The sequence below is a fragment of the Lolium rigidum genome, chromosome 1 (assembly GCF_022539505.1).
Source record: "Lolium rigidum isolate FL_2022 chromosome 1, APGP_CSIRO_Lrig_0.1, whole genome shotgun sequence".
In the NCBI taxonomy this organism is placed as follows: domain Eukaryota; kingdom Viridiplantae; phylum Streptophyta; class Magnoliopsida; order Poales; family Poaceae; genus Lolium; species Lolium rigidum.
In genome coordinates this window covers 308249930-308274687 of record NC_061508.1, presented here as the reverse complement: position 1 = coordinate 308274687, position 24758 = coordinate 308249930, and positions in this window count along the sequence as shown.

Below are 24758 nucleotides of genomic sequence, written 5' to 3'. Positions count from 1 at the left end.
TGGCACATGGGTGCACCAATGCATGCCCCACACTGCTACCCTTGGAATTTACATGAATAATATGGGGTAGACCATGGTGAGTTGCACCCAGACTCCCCAAATATAGGGTTTTAGGCCAAAACATGCACTTTTGGGGCAAATCAAGTGGCTGGGGATGCCAGGGTGAGGCCACACTTGGCACATGGGTGCACCAATGCATGCCCCACACTGCTACCCTTGGAATTTACATGAATAATATGGGGTAGACCATGGAGAGTTGCACCCAGACTCCCCAAATATAGGGTTTTAGGCCAAAACATGCACTTTTGGGGCAAATCAAGTGGTTGGGGATGCCAGGGTGAGGCCACACTTGGCACATGGGTGCACCAATGCATGCCCCACACTGCTACCCTTGGAATTTACATGAATAATATGGGGTAGACCATGGTGAGTTGCACCCAGACTCCCCAAATATAGGGTTTTAGGCCAAAACATACACTTTTGGGGCAAATCAAGTGGCCGGGGATGCCAGGGTGAGGCCACACTTGGCACATGGGTGCACCAATGCATGCCCCACACTGCCACCCTTGGAATTTACATGAATAATATGGGGTAGAACATGGTGAGTTGCAACCAGACACCCCAAATATAGGGTTTTAGGCCAAAACATGCACTTTCGGGGCAAATCAAGTGGCTGGGGATGCCAGGGTGAGGCCACACTTGGCACATGGGTGCACCAATGCATGTCCCACACTGCTACCCTTGGAATTTACATGAATAATATGGGGTAGACCTTGGTGAGTTGCACCCAGACACCCCAAATATAGGGTTTTAGGCCAAAACATGCACTTTTGGGGCAAATCAAGTGGCTGGGGATGCCAGGGTGAGGCCACACTTGGCACATGGTTTGGATAGCTAACAGCAGATAGTTTTTTTGTTTATTTTTTTAGCACAAGGATTGTCGTGCACACAATTATTAACTTAATGCATATTTACATCATCTACTAGCAACAAAGTCAAAATAAAAATAGAAATAGCTAATAAAACAAAATATTTAGTTGATAGCACACTCCTCCGCTAAAACATGAGAGAGGTCTGGAAAACAAAACATCGACCGTCCATCTAAGTGCATCTAACGCTACGGTGCTGAACTGCATCCGTTGGATCGGTCTTCTAGAAGGAATCCGCGGGCTATCCGCGAGAGCGACGATTTGGCGCCGTGATTGGCTAGCGTTTTTTTTCTTCCAGCGTCTCGCGTTTTGGCAGGAGACGTCGAAATATCCGTTGGGCTCTGGCTCGCGCGTCCACGCATGCCATCGTCGAACGAGCCCGTCTAGGCCTGCCATGCATGCGCAGCGATCCACCACGTTGCGTGTTGCCATGCATGCGAGGTGCTCGCCTCGTGCATGCGCTCGTTGCAGTCGTCGCTCCATCGCAGAAACGCTGAAACGCTGAGACGCGGAGTGCAGATGTGTCGCATGGCAGTGGTAACAGCTCCACGCGCGGGCGTGTCGGTCGGTCGGGTTTTTCCGTCATGCTAAAAAGGTAGGGTTCACACGCGCAGTTCTGTATCCACGCGCCGAATTAATTGACACACTAAAAACCGTGCGCCGCTTTGGATGCCGTCCTGCTTTTCAATGTGCAGTTAGTGGATAACGAAACCAGCTCACAAGCCCCCTCACCTCACCCATCCACGCCTATTTAAAGCCACCATTGTGCTCACTCTTCCTCACACTCATCCAATCCATCTCCCATCCCATCTAACGGCCTCCAAATCCAATACACGCCACATCTCAAGGGGATCGCCACAATGCAGTTCAACGGCCCTACGTTCCGCCGCCCTGCAACCGTGCCGGAGAGACAGTACCCGGCCGGAGTCGTCTGCGACAACCAGCTGCGCGTGTGGGCCATATCGAGGTGGAGGGACCCAACGGAGCTAGCTTCAGTCTTCCTCTCTGCCGGCTACCGCCACCTCCCTCCGGGCTCGCCACGCATGTTCGAGCTTCAGGAGTACTACGATGGCAACTCCGGCCACGTCATCGGCCTCTTCGTAACTTTCGCCAACAGGTTCGACGCTCACCGTCTGCTCGGGCAGGTGTTTTGGTGCGGGTGCGAGTTCATCGCATTCACCAACTACAACATCTTCACCAACTTCTACGCCATCTTCCCCAACCCGGGCAACATGCACTGCCTCCCCTACATCATGCCGGAGGACGACGAGTGATCCTTACAAGGAGGAGCCAAGGAGGATGATATGACGGCGTTGTCACTCTTGTTTTTCTAGTTTTTATGTGTTTTATTATCTAAGTCTTGTAAGGCAGCTATCGTGTCCCTGTCGTGCTAGTGGATGTGTTTTGTAAACATGCATGATCTCGTTAAGTAATGATGAACTGTGTTGGCCAGTTAATCGCAGAAAAATGCATGGTTAATCATGTGATCCACAAACTAAGTAAAAAACAAACAATGCGAGTACAAATTTGTAGCAATATATCTTGCTGAGAGTACACTACTTCTAAATCCTTTATTTCATATTACAAATTTAGTTCTTATAACCCAAGAGTACAATTACAATACCCAGAAGAATCGCTATAATCTGAAGCATTGACACAATTTCGTTCAGCTTCATTACAATTATTTTCTTCAGGTGCTTCATGTCCTTGTTTAGTGCATCTTGCTTCTGTAGTTCTCCATCTCCTCCGTTTTCTTCAACCACTTCTCCTTCTAGGGGAATCAGCATAGGTGAGTTTGGTGGAACAATACCCTTCTTCACGAGCAGATCTGCGTACTTTTCAATCCAATACCAGAAGTTGCATCCTCCTCTAACCGGCTAGAAATAACGAACATTAATCATACTTATAATTTTGGCATAAATCCTGATGACAATAGACGGATATTGAATAACATTAAAAACATCTTACATTGTGATTATTGCACCTGACGAAATCGCCGGCGTTGGACGTTGTGGAGGCTGTTTTCCTCTCCACGACGCGCCACCGGCAGCTCGTGCACTTGATCATTGGGAGAGGACCATAACTTGGGTGCCGGATTATAGTGGTCGAGCTCGAGGAAGACATGACTTTGCCGGCGGCACGACGTTCGATCTAGAGTAGATGAAGTCGTAGATTGAGGCATTGAAGGGGAATTGTAGGGTTTCTACCTTGCTCTCGTTCATAATAAAGCGTCCTTTACTTCTGGGCCTGGGCCGCACGGCTAATCTAATGGCCCATCTGTTAATGGTCAACGCACCGCGCGCGCAATTACCCCACGTCCTTCGTGCGATGAAGGAAACTACCATAACTTGACGCACGATAATCACGAAGATTGGCAGGGTAAGCTCATCTTCCACATTTTTTAGGCGCCAGCACTCTCGCCCAACGCCACCGCCATCCGTGAGATCTGACTACCGCCGCCTCCCTCCCCATCCCTTATCGGCGAGAAAGCCTCCTCTAGCAGCTCACAAGACATGCAAACATCGAGGTATTGCCTTGCCTTTATTGCCTGTATGTAGTACGTGTTCTTTGTTTGGGATGTTTCTGTACGTATGATATCCTTATAGCTTTTGTGATTATGGTGAGATAATAGGCAGTGATCGATGTCAATATAATTGTTCTTTGAATTTTAGATCTTAACACTTGTTAGTGGAAATTTTTGTTCAACGCAAATCATCGCTTTGATAAAGATAGCGGATAGAATTATGATCTAAGAAAAAATATCCCTTTCATACGTAACATACATATGACTTTAGAAATTATGTTGCATGACATTATACTTGCACACAAATTTTGACATTTATCTACTCGTTTTTATGAACAGTACGTTGAAAATTGGTGTGTGCGATGTGGATCGTTGGGTGGGCTTTTTAACAAGAATGACACGAGCTCAGTGATGTAAACTCGCTGAAGCTGATTTACAAAGCTTGATTCACATGAAGAGTATAAGTCCACGATTGTCTATACTTAGCCTCATGTTTAAGGCATTTGACGCAGAGTCAGAAACATTCAACTTGCAAAAAGATCAACCCTCGATTACTATAAAAGGAGTCGATGTGGAGGAAATTTTTGGTCCGAAGGACAAAGCAGCAGATGGGCTGGATATTGACACCATCCTTTTTGAGGATGGGGAATATGCACAAAATGAGATACCATCTCATTTTCTGAGCAAGTCCTCCGGCAGTCTGAGTATTGATGGATTGATCTCGGACGCAATCAAGAGCGGATTAGCCGACGATGACTTCCTTCGAAGAGCTGTTCTTGTGGCCCTTGGTACAGTTCTTGCACCACAGTCCAGCTCAACAGTTCCGTTGGAGTATTGGGCAATTGTTAAGTACGTGTCACGTTTGAAGAAATTGAACTTCAATGGTTTCACACGTGCTTATTTAATTAACAATATAAAGAAACAGCGTAGTGAACATGAGATGGTGCATTGGCCCCGCGGCAACCTAGCCCTGCTTCAGGTATATTTCTCCTCACCACGTCCATTCTCTTAAAAAAAATCCAACAATGTATAAAGGTGTTTAACTGTTGTGCCAACATATGCAGTATATTTACTATGAAAAAGTGCACCCAACTCGGTTCACAATTGACGTCATCAAAGCCGTTGATGAGGAACTGGACGAGAAGAAGAGGCGAGAAAGAGAGACAACATTGAATACAAAGATGGACGAGGAACGAGGCTTGGTAAGTTTTCTCTTACTCATGTACTATTATCTTCATCATTTCATGTGGACTTACATCATCACTTCATGTGCATTCCTTCTAGATTGACGACGACATATCTGCTAACCACAGAAGGGAGGTGATCCACACACCTGACGTTCCTCCAAGATCAAAGAGGAAGCAAAGTAAAAGAGCTAAAGCTTCACGTTCTAGCATGAAAACGCCAGGTTCAGTGGATGATTCAAGAATGGAGGTCATGGTTGAGCAGATTCTGATTAAACTGACCAATCACATAGACACATCAATAAGCAAACATATGGAAAAATTTGCAGACGTATCTGCTCAGGTGACATGGACTATTTTTTGTATGCTTCTATCTGCTGAAATGCATCTCTACACAGACATGACATTAATTACCTTCTGAATTTTGTTCCGCAGAAAGTCCTAAAAATGCTTAACGCGAAAGGAGTTGCGTACGAGGCAGTGCAAGGCTGACATGTCCGATGACGAAGATCGGGAGGAGGAAGACAAAAAGAAGGAGCGGCCTCCACACCTAGCCATGGCGGCCTTCCGCCTAAAGATTTCATGGATGTTGACGACATCAAGTCAGACGGCACTGCATCATTTTTGAATTCAGTTAAGGATCAACATGACGATGAATTGGAAGATGCAAGTAAGAAGAGTGAGCCGATGGATGATTCGAACTTCGTGACACCCACCGACAAGAAGAAGACTGCTAGTGCTGGGTACACGACCCCGGCGCCTAAGCACGGAGATACTCCTAAAGTGCCCATAATCATCGACGACAAGGCTACTCCTGAATCGTCCTGCTCGGCACCTATTGATTTAACTCTTCCAGATGCATCAGAAGAATTTGAAAGCTTGAACACGATCTGCCGCAAAGCGATACAAAGTGGGAAGAAGGATGAGAGAAAGGATGATGTATGTGGGAAAAAAGAGGAGAGAAAGGATGATGTATATGGGAAAAAAGAGGAGAAAAAGGATGATGTCTGTGGGAAGCGCAGACGCAAACCTCCTCGCAAATTAAGTTCCCCAAGCATTGTGATGACCTCCAAATGTCCTAAACGGATTCGACGTGCAGTCAGAAAAGGTATATTTTGTGAAACATTTTGCACTATATCAAGTATTCATGTTCACATAATTAACTATGGTTGTCTATAGGTCATGAAGCTTTGTTCAACAACGAATATGCCACGGATGGATCAAATCAGCTGACACCGGAGATAATTGACGCAGCTGTCGAGTATATTCGGATAACAATGAAAAGTACAAAAAAGGGCTGAGCTGGTAAGATCGTGTACGAGAATGCGGACGGGGCTGGGGCGAGTGTTGAATTTCTTAAACCTATCCTTGACGAGTGGATGGTCTGTGCGGTCGTTGTAAGTCCAACAACCGATGTCATTCTTTTATTTCTCCTAGGCTTGAATACATATGTGCTCCGGAGTGATCAACTTGTTTGAATTATATGCAGGTCATTGAGTGTTACTTGGGTGATCTTAGATTAAAATTGAAGGATAGAACAATTTGCCCTGCATGGAGGGCAAATGCTATGGTCGAACGTAAACCTAATAGGAAGAATTGGAAAAAAAGTAAGAAACTTGACACGACGGATATTGCAGAGATGTCAAGTTGCTACGCAAAATGCGAGCTGGAATATTTTGCCACAAACAAGGTAATGATGTCTTGTACATTATTAACTGAGAGGTTTCAAAATTAACTATTAATGCATTAATTACTAACTTTGTATTTTTGGTAGGCTTATTTCTCGGTTAACATCTCCGGTTGCCACTGGGTCACCGTCGTCATGCATAGTGACAAGGAGGAATTTCAGGTGCTAGACTCGTTATGGAGCCTTGATCAGAGCAAGCGATTTGTGGAAATGCTGGTATGACTTTTGATCACGGAATGTAAGACCACCTTGTTACTCAGTGCACTGTACTTAAATTTTATGCTTCACAGAGAGAAGAAATCTCTAAGGACATCGAGTTTGCGAACAATTAGTTATCGAGAAAGAAGTATCCAGACGTTTCGAAATGGGAAATTAAAAGCTATCCAATACCAAAGCAAAGAGATTCGTGAGTACACCGTTAATCTTATGCCATTACTATTGATGCCTATTGCTGATAGTTTTCCTCTGATCTATATGCAGGAACTCATGTGGACTCTTCCTGTTAGCATGTATGGAGCACTGGGATGGAGATGAACTGACGGCCGAATTTTCGCAGGTTACCTCTGATCTGTAGTATCTTTGTTACAAACATGTTTATCTCCCGCAATTCTAAACTACATAATAATTGTTGCAGGAAACGATAAACAAGAACATGAATAGGACTGCTGCCGAAATTATAATGGCACAATCAAACCTGCTCGAGAAGACGAAGAAGGATGTCCTAGATATCGCGGCGAAAGCTTGTGCGTGAAAAACATTTAGTATCAAATATTATTTCCACTATTTGTAATGCAAGGGGTGGATTTGTGTCCGGAAGAAGGTCTGATAGACCTGTAGAACTTTTTTACTTTGGGGGGTAAACTTATTTGGGGTTGTGGTTATTTGTGGCACAGTGAGATAAGTACTTTGTTTATTCATGTACTTTTAACCTTTCGCACATTCAAACGAGTAGCACATGACATGACATAGAAAAGTAATTCAGCCTTTCGCACATTCAAACGAGTAGCACACGACATGACATAGGAAAAAGTGGGAAACATAACAAACACATGTTAAAACTAATGGAAACTAAAACATGACCATCCTCAACAACTAGCCCCGGCAGCTTCACCGCCATCGTCAACTTCACTCCTCCTCCTCCTCGTCGTCGAAGTTGTAGGGAAGGGTGTGCATCATGTTGTGTGTGGGGAAGTGGCACTCAAAGTTTGTGTAGACGTTGAACGTAGTGAATGCTATGAACTCGTAGCCGCACCAAAACACTTGGCCGAGGAGCTCGTACGCGTCGTAGCGGTTGGTGAAGGTGACCGTGAGGATCAAGAGGAAGGCGCGCGTGTGGTCACGAGCCTCGTCGAGGCGAAACATCACCGGCGCGTCCGAAGGGAGGTGGGCAAAGCCGGCGGTGAGGAGCGCGCGGGCGAGCTCGACCGGTCCCCTCCACCTGGAGATGGCCCACACGCGGAGTGTGTTCTCCACGACGACGCCCGCCGGGTAGCGCCGCTCGGGCACGGTAGGAGGCCGACGGAACACCGGTGCGGTGAACTGCATCTTACCGGTGCGTTGCAAGGTGTTGGCAGGGGATTTGCTTCAAGTGGAGAATATTATATGGACTGTGTGTCGCGGCGAGTGGAGAGGAAGAGACGGGGGTATAAATAGGCCAGATCGATCAATTACAATGAAAACGACGCGCTTGTGTATCCGTGTCAATGAGGTGCGCCTGAATCAGTCTTCCTTTATTGCTCTGAATCGGCGACCGTAAATGGCTTGGCTGCGTTGTCTGCCTCGCTGAGCGCTCGCATATGCATGCACATCTGACGTGGTGCGGCGCATGCATGGAAAAGTCTGCGACGGGAGCTAGCCTGCATGGTGCGGCGCATGCATGGCGAAGTCTGCGACGGACAAAACCGTGCACCGACGCAACCCAACGGTCCAAACCACGTCTCCTCCCTATAGAAGGCGTCCATCCAACGGGGTAGAGCTAGGTATTGTAGGGCCCGCCTGTAGTCGCTTCGATCGCCACGTTAATGGCGATTCCTCGGCTCTCGAGCGGCCGCCGCCCACCTCTGCCAATGAAGTTATTGGCGACGCCACGCGTGCCCAGCGGCCACCGCCCACCTCTGCCAATGAAGTTATTGGCGACGCCTCGCGTGCCCAGCGGCCGCCGCCCACCACACGGTTGCCTGCGGCTTTATATAGGGTCGCTGGCTCGGCTACATCATCTCCTGCGCGCACAAACCCTAGCCGCCGCACAACATGCACCATAGCGCAGCATAGCTACCCACAAGCCCGCGAGGGAATCCATGGCTGGTTCTGGTGGCCGGCGAGACGGGCTAGGCCATCGAGGCCGCAGGCGCGGTCGCCGTGGCCGTGGACAGCAAGCTGGAGCAGCATCACCCAGCCGCTCGCCGTCGCCAGCGCCGTCGTCGTCTTCGGAGGAGGCGACGTGCTTCGAATTCATCCTACGCATCGATGATGACCCTCTCGGCATCAAGCGGCTTCCGGACAAGTTCGCCGAGTTCGTCGATGGCGTCGAGCCGGCTGAGTTGCAGCTACGGGAGGCCAGCATCAACTTTTGTCGATGGCGTGTCGAGGTATTGTTCGACGGGCAAGGCAAGATGTACCTGCACACCGGCTGGGACAAGTTCGCCCGCTACCTCGATCTCGAGCTAGGCTGCCTGCTCACCTTATTGTACGAGGGGAATGGCGACATGGTCGTCAAGGTGTTCGACGGCACATCCTGCCGTAGACACTACCACATCATTGAGTCAAGCACGAGCGGCGACAGTTAGAGATTTTCGAGTGCTCTTTCTTTGCAGCAAAAATACCGGCCAATAGAACCACTAGTGTACGTTTCCATCCTGGGTGCCTGGGAGTGTTCTTTCTTGGCGGCGAACACAGGAAACACCCGAGGACAGCACTAGTTAGGTTTCCTCATTTTCCAATGTTCTAATATTGTTTTAAACTATGTAATGGTTTGTGTAATGTTCGCATCTGTGTTTAAACGAAAAAGAGAAAAAAATAGGTAAAAGTTATTCGTTTCCGAAGTTTGACAAATTGTGAAGTTTAGTATTTACTTGAATTTTTGTGATAATAAACTTTTAAATTTCAGTTAAATTCAGGCGAAAACAAGTTGACAGATAAAGCCATGGCCCATGAGTTCCATCCCCGCATCCAATATCCACAACGTCGCATGTTATTGGGCCTAGTACAAATCGGCCTATTACAAGCCCGAAGTGTTCCTCGCTTGTATTGGCCCATTACATGTCTGACGGCCTAACTGAAAAGTTTTTTAATTTTTATTTAATAAATCTGCAGCACATCAGCTGGTTAAATTCGAAAAATTCAAAAAAAGTTTTAACCAACGTATTATGTTCACAAAAACGTGTGACATATTGGGTAAAAAAAACTGGATTTTTTTTCAAAGGTCAAAAAACCGACTAGCTTAGAAAAAGTGGTTTGATGTAACCCAAACGATTCCGTTTCTAAGAACGTGGATTTTTCGACCTTCGAGAAACGCTCCAGAAATTTTTGCACACACTCTCGTATCCATTCTAAGACGAAGTGTGAAGGTTTTTTCAATTTTTGAATTTCTGTGAAAATAAACAATTAAATTTCAGTTAAATTCGAGTTAAAAAAAACAAAAGAAAACTAGAGAACCCTGATGGATGGGCCATGAGTGTTCCTTCCCCGCGTCCATGCTCCACGTTAATGGGCTTAGTAGAAACCGCGTTACATGTCTTTCGGCCTAACAGATAAGTTTTTTAGTTTTGATTTGAATAAATCTGCAGCACATCTGGTTAAATTCAGAAAATTCAAAAAAAGTTTTAACCAACGGATTATGTTCACAAAAACGTGTGACATATTGGGTAAAAAAAACTAGATTTTTTTTCAAAGGTCGAAAAATCGACTAGCTTAGAAAAAGTGGTTTGATGTAACCCAAACGGTTCCGTTTCTAAGAATGTGGATTTTTCGACCTTCGAGAAACGCTCCAGAAATTTTTGCACACACTCTCGTATCCATTCTAGGACGAAGTGTGAAGGTTTTTTCAGTTTTTGAATTTCAGTGAAAATAAGCTATTAAATTTCAGTTAAATTCGAGTTGAAAAAAAACAGAAGAAAACTAGATAACCCTGCTGGATGGGCCATGAGTGTTCCTTCCCCGCGTCCATGCTCCACGTTAATGGGCTTAGTACAAACCGGCCTATTAAATGTTCGGAATATTATCCAACTATCGCGCCTAGCACTGCGTGCCGGCGTTAATGAGCGCCACCGCTCCCGCGGCTCACTCCGGCCTATAAAAAGGGCCGCCTGTCATCGTCCCTCTCACACACAAACCCTAGCCCAACCCTAGCCGCCACCATCTCAACAAGAGTCGACGCCATGGGTGGGACAGGCGGAGGCCGAGCTCGCGGTCGTGATCGTGGCCGCGGCAGAGCTGCACGCTCGCCGTCGCCTGCCACACCGTCGGCTTCATCGCCGGAGATGGACGTTGAGGGGCCCGTGTTGTTCGAGTTCCTCCTCGTCCTCAAGGGCGACCCACGCGGCATCCAGAGGCTGCCTGACTCCTTCGCCGTCTACGTCGCCGGCGACGACCGCCCGGGCACGATGCATCTGCGGGAGGCTTCGTCCGGCTTCTACCGGTGGATCGTCGACATGATCTACGACGCGCGCGGCAAGATGTACCTCCACGTCGGCTGGGAGAATTTCGCGCACCGCCACAGCCTCGAAGCTGGATTCATCCTCATGTTCTCCTACTTTGGCGACAGGGACATGAGCGTCAAGGTCTTCGACGAGACGCGCTGCCGCCGGGACAAGCACCACAACCACGGCGACAGCACCGACGAGGAGGACGACTGGTGAAGAGTGTTGTTTCTTCGCAGCGAATACGTGCATCGAGGTTTCTGTCTGTTCTCCCTCGCAAGAACCAACAGGGGCACCGTCACCAGCTGGATTTTCCAGTTTCGGTGATCGGGTGTGCCCTCGAGTGTTCTTTCTTGGCAGCGAACACATGAAACCTTCGATGCACGGCCTAGTTAGGTTTAGTTTTTTTGCAATATTTTTGTTTGTGTCAACCATGGTTCAAACTATGTATTAGTTTGGGGAAAACCATGTTCCTAATTATGTCTTCGTGTAAACCACGTTCTCAATTATGTATTAGTTTGTGGAAATTGAAATAAAAATGCCAAAACAAAGTTGAAATCTACATGAATAATCTGGGGTAGACCATGGTGAGTTGCACCCAAACACCCCAAGTATTGGTTTTAGGCCAAAACATGCATTTTTGGGGCAAATCAAGTGGCTGGGGATAGCAGGGTGAGGCCACACTTGGCACATGGATGCACCATTGCATGCCCCACACTGCTACCATTGTCATCTACATGAATAATATGGGGGTAGACCATGGTGAGTTGCACCCAGACACCCCAAATATAGGGTTTTAGGCCAAAACATGCACTTTTGGGGCAAACAAGTAGGTGGGGATGCCAGTGTGAGGCCACACTTGGCACATGGGTGCACCTTGCATGCCCCATACTTCTACCCTTGTCACCTACATGAATAATCTGGGGTAGACGATGGTGAGTTGCACCCAGACACCGCAAATATAGGGTTTTTGGCCAAAACATGCACTTTTGGGGCAAACCAAGTGGGTGGGGATGCCAGGGTGAGGCCACACTTGGCACATGGGTGCACCATTGCATGCCCCACACTCCTACCCTTGGCATCTAGATGAATAATATGGGGTTTGGGGGCGGCGTTTGGGGGACGCGGCTGGGGAGCGACGTCCCCCAAACGCCTAATCCATCGCTTTGGGGGAAGGTTTGGGGGACGCGACTGGAGATGCTCTAATGTGCTCCAAAGAACTATCAAGAACGAGGTAGTTCATGGATGGTACATGTAATACCCCAGGTTTAGAGGCAATAAAATGAGAGAACACCAAAGTGTGCATTGCATTCATGCATAGAAAATCCGGGGAATTTTCGCGCTTCAAATAAAACTTACCACGATGAGTGAAGTTTCACTTGACTTGCTGGAACTGAAGTAGATCATCAAGTCAAGCGCTATAAACTTCACTGTGATCCTTGCTAAAACCTTGTTTTGGGTAGAGATGATTTGATCTATGGACTAGATCAAATGGAATTAGTTTTGCAACAAACCACACCTTAAGTAAGGATTAACTACAAGATCTGATAAAGGATCTTAACATGCCATTCCTTACAACAACACATGAATAATTATTCCACTATGACTCAAAGAACTCAATTAATTAAGAAACTATTCTTTACTTATCTTTTCAATGTCTTCTACTAAATAAATGTTCCTACCATGAGTCACATGGTATATATATTTTCAACCACAATACTTGAACCAAGTCAAGAACTTGCATATTCATTCTTCATTAACTTTGACCATTTCAACCTTGTTTCCTAACTCATACCATTAAACCTACAGAAAAGAGAGAATCATTCATATGCTTATATTATGCATTCAATAGAACCTAGATCACTATTTAAACCTTATCCAATTGAGGTACTTGTTGATATTAACCAATGATACAAGAAATATAAGTCAAGTATCAAATCCTACTTGACCTAGCTCATACTTGATGGTAAGTAAGAATCTATTCTTCTAGCATATATAGAGAGGCAATTGTTGTGATCATTACAACTTGGTAATGATCCTAACCCTAGAGGAAACCCTGCCTATCTCAGAGAGCTTAAGCTACATATGTATACTCAAGTATATGGACCAATAATTGATCTTGGAGAGAGAACCATGAATTATTAGAAGGCCATACTTTGATCATTACAAATTGGGTGATGATCATAAACCCTAAGAATCCAAGTAAGTGTGTTGAGAGAAGTATTAAAGAAGAGAGATTAGTGAGGAATAAGTGGAGCATGTCTATTGCATGATTTTACTTTATAAATTGAGCTGATAAATTAAACCTATATAAGTGATGTATAGATCTCATTCTTCTCATGAAATAATAAGTAACTCATTAGTAGTTAACCAAACCAATACTCATGCCTTGTATAGAGTAGTAATGATATTGTATTTAAACTTTGCCTATCCAAACACTTGATACAAACTTAGCATTGCCTTGAAACCATAATTCCACCTAAGTGAGGAGGATAACCCTAGCCACTAAAACATAATCAAGCTTATGCTCATACCTGATCCTAGGTGTGTATCACATTGGTGATCACTACTTAAACCCTAAACCATTTCCCATAGGATCCAATCCACATAAAATAATCCACATAAAATATTATGTCCCCACTTGTGAATCATGGATCACAAGTAATAAATCAAGCCATATATGTTTATGGACTAAATACCATTTGGTAAGAAGAGTAAAACCAATATCCAATTCTATTTGGTATCCCAAGTACTTGTTTAGTTAACCAAATAGGAAAATGTATCCTAATTTGAACCATCACCTCAACAAATGAATTAACCATAATGAGCTTTGGATCCATTTTAAATGATTCAAGTTAGAAATTTGCTAACCAAGATTAACAAACACAAAATGTTCAACCATTTTCTTAAACCCTAAGAAATAATCCTTCACATAAAATGATGAATTCATCTCATTCTCATTATCATTTAATTTAAACTCTAATCATAAGGAGAATTATATGTGAACAATCCATATTGTTAAGTACTAGCTCAACCTAATCATGTATTCATTATGCACAGGTTATGAATTCTCAAACCACTTAAATAGATCTGGTTTCTAAATTAAAAAGGGAATTAAAATGAATAACTAAACCATTTCTATTTTTTTTACTTAAGCCTCACAAGATATCAATTAAATCCTAAACTAAATATTTGTTTAAACAACAAAATTATACAGTGAGCATTGTTATCAAGTTATATTGACATTCAAATGTTTTAGAACCTGCAAAACAAAACAGAATTCAAATTTGAATTCAAATATCAAAACAGAAAATAAAAACAAAAAAGAGAAAGTTTGAAATGAGAAAAGGAGGGAAACTTACCTGGACCGTCGCAGCCAGCACCTCTTCGGTCGAAGCCCAACACCAAGCCCACCAGTAACCCAGCCCACGAACGAAACGACCCAAACCACTTACCGTTTCGATGCTTTAAAGATCGTGCGAGAGGAAATCGTCTTCGTTCTCTTCCCCGGCGTCGACAGCGCAGCGGTGAGCTCAGGCCACGTCCTCGACGATGATAAGGATGCCCTGGACGCCGCAGAAGCTTCTAGAACTCCACCCTATATCTCTCGCGTCCGTCTTATCCCTTCCGCATCAAGATTCACGCCCGAATGCAACTCACCGTCGCCATCGCATCTCGGCCAGTACCACCGGCGAGCCGACGAACCAGACCCTCTCTTGCCCTATAAATACTCCTAGATCACCGCCAGGAAACCCTAGCACCTTGCCGCCCACCATTTCTTCCCAGGGCCTCCCTATCTCTCCCATTCTTCCACATACTGTCGCCGGCGTCGTGGACGAGTTCGACGAAGGAGACCACCCCTAGCTCCGTGCAGTGGCTCGTTGGAAGCGCCTCGTCGAGAGGAGCCACTGGGTGCAAGCAATCATCAAGCGAAGCAAGGTGCAGAGCGAATTTGAAGATTCCCTTTCTCAGTACATCGCCGGCAATGGTGGAATCAAGCTCAACTCCGGCGGCAAACGTCGTCGCCGACCACACCTTGAGCTTCACGGTGAGATTCCGCGTCTGTAGAGCATACTCCCGCATCCTATCAACGTCCGTAGCTACGATTAGCCACCTCGCCGGAGTGCACCGCCGCGGGACATGGTTTCCGACGAAGCTCCGGTGAGTCCCCGCACAAACCATCACTACCAGTAGCTTTGTTTCGTTCTTCTCGTTCGTTTAGTATCAACCGCGCATCCAGGGAGGCCATATAGCGGCGGCGCCACCGTGCCCTGGCCGCCGGCGGTTAAACGCCGGTGCGGTCAACAGCCCAGTCCACTTTGACCAGTCGTTGCATGCGTGGCATCCAACGTGGCAGTAGCCCCACCTGTCTGTCTCTGGGTGTGTAACCGAATCGGTATGTCTAGCCTTTTCACTTTATTTCAAATTCCAGAAAATGTCTGAAACTTTGCAAAATCATAGAAATTTCATTTCAACTCAGAAAAATGCAAATAATATATAAAAATGCTCACAAAAATAAACTCTACTCAAATAAAATATAAAACAAAAATGTGTGTCAAAATAAAAATTCACTTATTTTTAACCCTATTAATTATGCCATTTCAATTATTTAACATATAATTTGAATTAAATAATTAATGAAGTTTCAAAATTAAATTTTAACTATTCAGTAACTAAGTAAAATGTTAAGATTAATTTTATTTACCATATTTGCATTAACTTAATTATTAGTTGTAATTCATAAACCCTAATTTGAAAATTCTAAGTTACTATTTTCTTAAATAATAATAAATCAAGAAAAATACTAAATGCCAATATTAATTTAGTAACTTAAATATTGTGAACTTAAATAATTTTAATTTGCAAGTTATTATTTTTAAAAACCTAGTAATAATTGTTAAACCCTTATCTCTGAATTAAACCTAATGAGGAGTTACCCTAATTATTAATTCTTGTGGAAGTTAATAAATGTCAAACCATTACTAATTATGCTTCAAAGTAATTAGTTACCACACCTATATTTCCAAGCATCATTTTAGGAGTTGTACCATAATTTAGAAACCCTAGTTTTAATTTAAGTAAGACCTTGATCCCATTATTTTATGTGTTCATCCTTAATAATTGCAATCCTAAAACCCTAGGGGTTTAGCCCAAGTGATCATATCCACTTCACCTATACCTATAAAACCCTAGTAAGAAACAAATGAATGCATGCTTATAATCCACTAGCATAAAACCAAGTCACATGAGATTATAATTTCATGTCCCTATTCAAACCTTGTATGATCCACTAATGCCACCTAAGTATAAACCCTAACTTGTTAATTAGAGTAGTGCCATTGATCACAGCTCTTATATACCACACCATTAGAATCAACCTCAACCATCAAACTCTAGTAGAACCATAATGATGAACCCTAGTACCAACCATGTGTAGCAATTCACAACACATGCTCCTATCCAACTAAACCCTATGTAAGAAATAATAAACCATCTAGTTTAGAAGCCATTAGAGGTTACTTAGTGAAGCAAATGTAAAACCATAGTAAACCCTAGCAAGCCATAGCTCCTATGTAAAGTAGTTCATATTCTTATTTAACCTGTTCTTCAAAAGTTATTCTTTTGAAGTACAAATATAAATCAAACCTTAGAAGCCCTAATCCTTCTTTGAAATACTCATTAATTCTTAGTTAACATGTTCTTCAAAAGTTATTCTTTTGAAGTATAGTATAAGTAATCATCAACCATGTTCTGTAGAACCTAAAATTGACAACTGTTCTTTACATATTATTCCACTACTATTCTTTATGTGTATGATTGTTATGATGTCTTATATCATTTGATTATGATGCTAATATAACCAAACCCTAATAAGAACCTTGTTTGAGAACCATTCTAAAAGTGCAACCAACCCTAAAGAAGCTTTACAACTCATCCATTCCAAATCATCGAGGTTAGGTTTTGCTCGGGACGATTGCATCTCATACTATGCATTATAGCATCTTTGCCAGTTCTTTAAACATTGTCCTTACCGGACGATGATGGTATTTCAAGCATTTGGAGTTCTCACGTATCGAAGCTTTTGCCTGCATAATCTTGCAGTCAAGAAAGGCAAGTTCATCGCTTGCTCATGTCATTTGATTATTTGTATCAAACTATATGCAAAGTACTATACTTATCACTCATGCATTGAAAAGCAAAGTATTATTTTACAATTATGAATATGACTATGTGGTGGGCAATGGAACCATGGTATGTGTTGATATGGTGGAGGTTCCATTGCATGGGTTATATCACCCTAGGATTAATTACCAATGCCGTCCGGTGATTCTAGCACCGTACATATCGCGTTATCCATAAGATCTATAATGGCTCCGGGGAAGTCAGCTGTATCTTTTCCCTTACGCACGCCAACGGATTGGTAGAGCCGGCGGGGTGTTGGAGGCACTGCCGTAGGTTGGGATAGCCTTTTAAATCCCCATCCATTAGTGATGATGGCTCTACGATCTATGATGGATTGTCCGGAGTACACCATGAGTAAAGCCGTATTATCGGGGGAAGTCTACTGGAGGTGTACGGTTGGACAAAAGGGTGGGTTGGCAGGGTCGCGGAGAAGGCAGTGATTGGCTTGGATCTTATACTGGGCCTCACACCAAAGGAAGTGTGGACGAGCTGAGGACATACTCTCGGCCGGCAACATGGTTAAGATCTCTTGTGGGGTAAAGTAACGCACCTCTGCAGAGGGTATCAAGAATTGTGACTGTCACTCCCTGTTCCGGGAAGGGAAGCTGCGAACGCGGCAGGAAAGGAACTCCACGAAGTTCTAGTCAACCTGTGAAGACTGATGGGCATAGTTTTCAGAATAAAATAAACCTTTTGAAGAAATGATTACAAAAACTTGCATTGGCCTATGACTTTCTGGTCTATGGCTGTAGCTAGTGCATGATACACCTATTTCCTAATATGAACTTGCTGAGTGATACGCGTACAACACGCGTCCGTTGGGAACCCCAAGAGGAAGGTGTGATGCGTACAGCGGCAAGTTTTCCCTCAGTATGAAACCAAGGTTTATCGAACCAGTAGGAGCCAAGAAGCACGTTGAAGGTTGATGGCGGCGGGATGTAGTGCGGCGCAACACCGGAGATTCCGGCGCCAACGTGGAACCCGCACAACACAACCAAAGTACTTTGCCCCAACGAAATAGTGAGGTTGTCAATCTCACCGGCTTGCTGTAACAAAGGATTAACCGTATTGTGTGGAAGATGATTGTTTGCAGAAAACAGTAGAACAAGTATTGCAGTAGATTGTATTTCAGTATAGAGAATTGGACCGGGGTCCACAGTTCACTAGAGGTGTCTCTCCCATAAGATAAACGGCATGTTGGGTGAACAAATTACGAGTTGAGCAATTGACAAATAAAGAGGGCATGACCATGCACATACATATTATGATGAGTATTGTGAGATTTAATTGGGCATTACGACAAAGTACATAGACCGCTATCCAAGCATGCATCTATGCCTAAAAAGTCCACCTTCGAGGTTATCATCCGAACCCCCTCCGGTATTAAGTTGCTAACAACGGACAATTGCATTAAGTATTGCGCGTAATGTAATCGGTGACTACATCCTTGAACATAGCACCAATGTTTTATCCCTAGTGGCAACAGCACATCCATAACCTTAGAGGTTCTTGTCACCCCTCCGGATTCACGGAGACATGAACCCACTATCGAGCATAAATACTCCCTCTTGGAGTTACTAGCATCAACTTGGCCAGAGCATCTACTAATAACGGAGAGCATGCAAGATCATAAACAACACATAGACATAACTTTGATAATCAACATAACAAGTATTCTCTATTCATCGGATCCCAACAAACGCAACATATAGAATTACAGATAGATGATCTTGATCATGTTAGGCAGCTCACAAGATCCGACAATGAAGCACAATGGGGAGAAGACAACCATCTAGCTACTGCTATGGACCCATAGTCCGGGGGTAGACTACTCACACATCACTCCGGAGGCGACCATGGCCGCGTAGAGTCCTCCGGGAGATGAATCCCCTCTCCGGCAGGGTGCCGGAGGCGATCTCCTGAATCCCCCGAGATGGGATTGGCGGTGGCGGCGTCTCAGTAAGGTTTTCCGTATCGTGGCTCTCGGTACTGGGGGTTTCGCGACGGAGGCTTTAAGTAGGCGGAAGGGCAGGTCAGGAGGCGGCACGAGGGGCCCACATCACAGGGCCGCGCGGCCAAGGGGGGGGCCGCACCGCCCTAGGGTGTGGCCACCTCGTGGCCCCACTTCGTCTCCTCTTCGGTCTTCTGGAAGCTTCGTGGCAAAATAGGACCCTGGGCGTTGATTTCGTCCAATTCCGAGAATATTTCATTACTAGGATTTCTGAAACCAAAAACAGCGAAAAACGACAGAATCGGCACTTCGGCATCTTGTTAATAGGTTAGTTCCAGAAAATGCACGAATATGTCATAAAGTGTGCATAAAACATGTAGATAACATCAATAATGTGGCATGGAACATAAGAAATTATCGATACGTTGGAGACGTATCACTGAGTACGCTCGTACTCATTCTATCCCATTTGAACCCCCTTCTTAGATCAAGGCATCGAAGGAGAAACTACCGTGGAACTCGAAGACAAAGGAGTCAACTGCAACAAGATGAAGAATCCAATCAACAAAGTCAATGGAGTCAACTTCTGCATCAACTATAATGGAAACCTAGACTAGTAATAGAAGGGAACCTTTCCCTAATCCTAGCACCTAAGTAGCTAGATTTCTATAGTAATCCAAGTAGCTCTTAAGCTTGAGTTAGCAATAAGATAGACTACGAGTCGTTCTTCTGGAGCTTATTTGAAGTTTTACCTCACTGTAAAGTAGGAGGTTGTGTTGATCTTATGTAAACGACTCGTGTGTACTTCTATAGACATACCTTGGACTCGCATATGTTTCGTTGTACCACTCGAGAGATGTAATATGGGTGGAACGGTGTTTCACTTGTGTTATGTCAACGACTTGTGTACTACACCATGCAGTGGTACGCTGGGTCACCGCAGCTGGTATCAGAGCAAATGCTTTGACCCTGGGATTAAAACCCTTTAAAGGAGACCTATAGGTTTGGTAGTGTCTATAGGAAGTGATTTAGCTAAGTCAACTATGCTAAACCAACTATTCTTTTGACTTGAGATGGGTATTCACTTGAGAATAATCCTGACACACTTGAGTCAATCTTTCTTATCTATCTTTCTTAAGTAAAGTTAGTTAGTTATCTGGCTTCATTCCAAATAATTAGAACACCATTGAAGCTTAAGATAAAGGGTGGTAGTAGACCACAATTGGTATACAACACATGGTAGTCCAAAGAGAGGATACAACCATAAGGAAGATATCCTATTGGAAGAAGTATACCAACGCAAGTTATAGTTAAGTAAGAGTCATTTAAAATGTCAAATGACCGATGTTAAGTAAGGAAGATAAGTTATATAAGGTAATATATGTCTATGATGAGTCAATCATAGGAGGTAAGGAAGAGTGATAGGAGTTACATGAGTCTACTTTCAATAATAAACTAGGTACTCATATACGATTCAGTTGCGAATCATGGTATGATGGAGTAGAATATCATAAGTACGATAACAAAAGGATGATAAGGAGTAGGATTTAGGGAATAGTTCGAAAGCTTAGGCCTTAAAATCCTAATAACTGTACCAAGTATGTTAGAACCTTAATCCTTAATTTGAAGAAGGCTTATTTAGAGCATATCACATAGAGAAATCCTAGAGTTATAGGTGGTATATTCTAAACAATCATGTGTTTAGAGTAGACATGTTAGAACTAATTGTATTATAGGAAGTAGTCCTCAATAGAACATGTATCGGGTATACTATTTTGTTAGTACTTCCAAAGAAAACTAGGTTAACTTCAACTATCCCAGGCCATTTTGTTTCAAGTTTGTCTCATTGCAAATGGGCAATTAAGATAAATGTTGAGACAAATAGTAGAAATTCACGTATTCGTGCTAAGTATCACAACCTAAACCTATCTTATGTGGTGTTATATACTACACATCTGAGCCTGATGTTTAGGGATGTCTTACCCAACTATTATATTCAGGCATATAAGGATGTGTATTATAAGCACAAAGCTGGATTTTCTTGGATTTTCTTGAATCTTCATTGATTGACTAGATCCATATATGAAGTTTGACTTTGATATGCAAATGCATGTTGCAATATCAAGCTCTTACTTGATGTTATAGGTCTAGAGGGTAAAGGTATTCGTGTAAGGAAGTGACGAATCCTGAAGATTTTGAAGATAAGATGAAGGTTCACTTAAAGAAGGAAGTAAAATTGTGAGAAGCAACCACAATACTCCGAAGGAAGGACCAATCAAAACTCACTTCTATCCTTAAACAAGGGTACTTCAACATGGAAGTATCATGGAAGTGAGAAAAATAGTAAATATGGAGCAGTAGAAGTGGAGCCATATTCCTTATGGAAAAAAGGGAATGCAAGTGAAGTCACTTACAATACTATTTTCATAGTGTCAACAAGTGGTTATCTTGCAAAACAAACCCTAGAAGAAGGAAAATAGTCAAGTGAAGTCGCAGTTGGTATAATAAGACCGCAACTGATATAGGATAACCATGAAGAGAAAGTATGTGAGGTGAGGTATATCTTAACTAAAACTATGTAAGTAGCCACAGCTGGTAGGTAGATATTGCCTAAAACCATAACATAGCCACAGCTGGTATGCAATAAGCCACATCTGGTACTAGGTAGTCTGCAGCTGGTACCAGCTAGCTCACAGCCTGAACATTTCTTTACCCTAAAAGAAAGGGGGATTCCGCAGCTAGTATTGCACAGCTGGTATCTCATAGTTGGTAAGTATTTAGCCGGAGGATTCATAATGGATACCCACAACTGTGTGGATACACCGCAAGGAATTCTTCATGAGACTTTAGAAAGGTACAAAATATAAACCAAACTTAGACCAACTACCTAACCTTGGAGTTTAATGATTAGAAAAAAAGGAAGTTGGAAGATCATTAGTAAACTCCAAGGGGGAGAGGAAGGCTGAATGAGAAGTATTAAGATATAATATTTGGAGTATGATGGACCATGAAGAAGGTCTGAACTGAGAGGAAGTCCAATCTTATTTTTATAAGGTTGTTGGGAGGTACCATATAATAGTACTCTCAGGAGGATGTCAGACCAGAAGCCGAGGTTCATATCTCGAGGAAGTAAGGGTTAGACCTTAACTTGAGTAGGTGATTGTAATTACTCGAAACCAAGAGAACTTAAGTAAGTATTAGAAAATGAAGTTGGAGGAAGAAGATATCGGAGGACAATCAAAGCCTAAGGAAACAAAAAGGGTTGGACCATACCAAAACTAATTATTATTAGAAAGATTCCTTTCATGGAACCTAAAGAAACCAAAAAGAGGATAACTAGTAAAAAACTAGAAGTCATGATTGGATGGACTAAATGAGTCTAATCCATTCGTAGGACTAAACAACCAGGACCATGCTTATTATAAAAACCTTACCAAGTACCATTACTTTCATTATGGTAGTAAGGGAAAACAATACCTTACTTTAAACCAATCCTTTAGAATCAAGGTTTGAACATCGCAGCTGGTACACCATAGTGCCATATTACACCGCAGCTGGATTACCGCAGCTGGTAGAACCAAGTTTGGAGTACCCAAATAGGAAGATGTCACCACAACCATTAGTAAAGTCCCTTAACACCATAAGATGTCCTAATCCAGGAATCTTTGGAAAGTAAGCCTATAAGCTTAGAGTGTTAGAAGAAATCATAGAATAGAAGAAAGTATCAGTGCCAGACATCAAAAGACTCCAGGAAGAATTTGGACAAGGGATATATACAACTATATCTAGTGTGATCACCATGGAGTTGAAGGATGGTGATCTGTTCAAGACATTTCAACAATTCCGAAACATGAGAACGTTCGAACTTCGGGACGAAGTTCAGTTTAAGGGGGAGAGGCTATAATACCCTAGGTTTAGAGGCAATAAAATGAGAGAACACCAAAGTGTGCATTGCATTCATGCATAGAAAATCCGGGGAATTTTCGCGCTTCAAATAAAACTTACCACGATGAATCGAAGTTTCACTTGACTTGCTGGAACTAAAGTAGATCATCAAGTCAAGCGCTATAAACTTCACTGTGATCCTTGCTAAAACCTTGTTTTGGGTAGAGATGATTTGATCTATGGACTAGATCAAATGGAATTAGTTTTACAACAAACCACACCTTAAGTAAGAATTAACTACAAGATCTGATAAAGGATCTTAACATGCCATTCCTTACAACAACACATGAATAATTATTCCACTATGAATCAAAGAACTCAATTAATTAAGAAACTATTCTTTACTTATCTTTTCAATGTCTTCTACTAAATAAATGTTCCTACCATGAGTCACATGGTATATATATTTTCAACCACAATACTTGAACCAAGTCAAGAACTTGCATATTCATTCTTCATTAACTTTGACCATTTCAACCTTGTTTCCTAACTCATACCATTAAACCTACGTAAAAGAGAGAATCATTCATATGCTTATATTATGCATTCAATAGAACCTAGATCACTATTTAAACCTTATCCAATTGAGGTACTTGTTGATATTAACCAATGATACAAGAAATATAAGTCAAGTATCAAATCCTACTTGACCTAGCTCATACTTGATGGTAAGTAAGAATCTATTCTTCTAGCATATATAGAGAGGCAATTGTTGTGATCATTACAACTTGGTAATGATCCTAACCCTAGAGGAAACCCTACCTATCTCAGAGAGCTTAAGCTACATATGTATACTCAAGTATATGGACCAATAATTGATCTTGGAGAGAGAACCATGAATTATTAGAAGGCCATACTTTGATCATTACAAATTGGGTGATGATCATAAACCCTAAGAATCCAAGTAAGTGTGTTGAGAGAAGTATTAAAGAAGAGAGATTAGTGAGGAATAAGTGGAGCATGTCTATTGCATGATTTTACTTTATAAATTGAGCTGATAAATTAAACCTATATAAGTCATGTATAGATTTCATTCTTCTCATGAAATAATAAGTAACTCATTAGTAGTTAACCAAACCAATACTTATGCCTTGTATAGAGTAGTAATGATATTGTATTTAAACTTTGCCTATCCAAACACTTGATACAAACTTAGCATTGCCTTGAAACCATAATTCCACCTAAGTGAGGAGGATAACCCTAGCCACTAAAACATAATCAAGCTTATGCTCATACCTGATCCTAGGTGTGTATCACATTGGTGATCACTACTTAAACCCTAAACCATTTCCCATAGGATCCAATCCACATAAAATAATCCACATAAAATATTATGTCCCCACTTGTGAATCATGGATCACAAGTAATAAATCAAGCCATATATGTTTATGGACTAAATACCATTTGGTAAGAAGAGTAAAACCAATATCCAATTCTATTTGGTATCCCAAGTACTTGTTTAGTTAACCAAATAGGAAAATGTATCCTAATTTGAACCATCACCTCAACAAATGAATTAACCATAATGAGCTTTGGATCCATTTTAAATGATTCAAGTTAGAAATTTGCTAACCAAGATTAACAAACATAAAATGTTCAGCCATTTTCTTAAACCCTAAGAAATAATCCTTCACATAAAATGATGAATTCATCTCATTCTCATTATCATTTAATTTAAACTCTAATCATAAGGAGAATTATATGTGAACAATCCATAT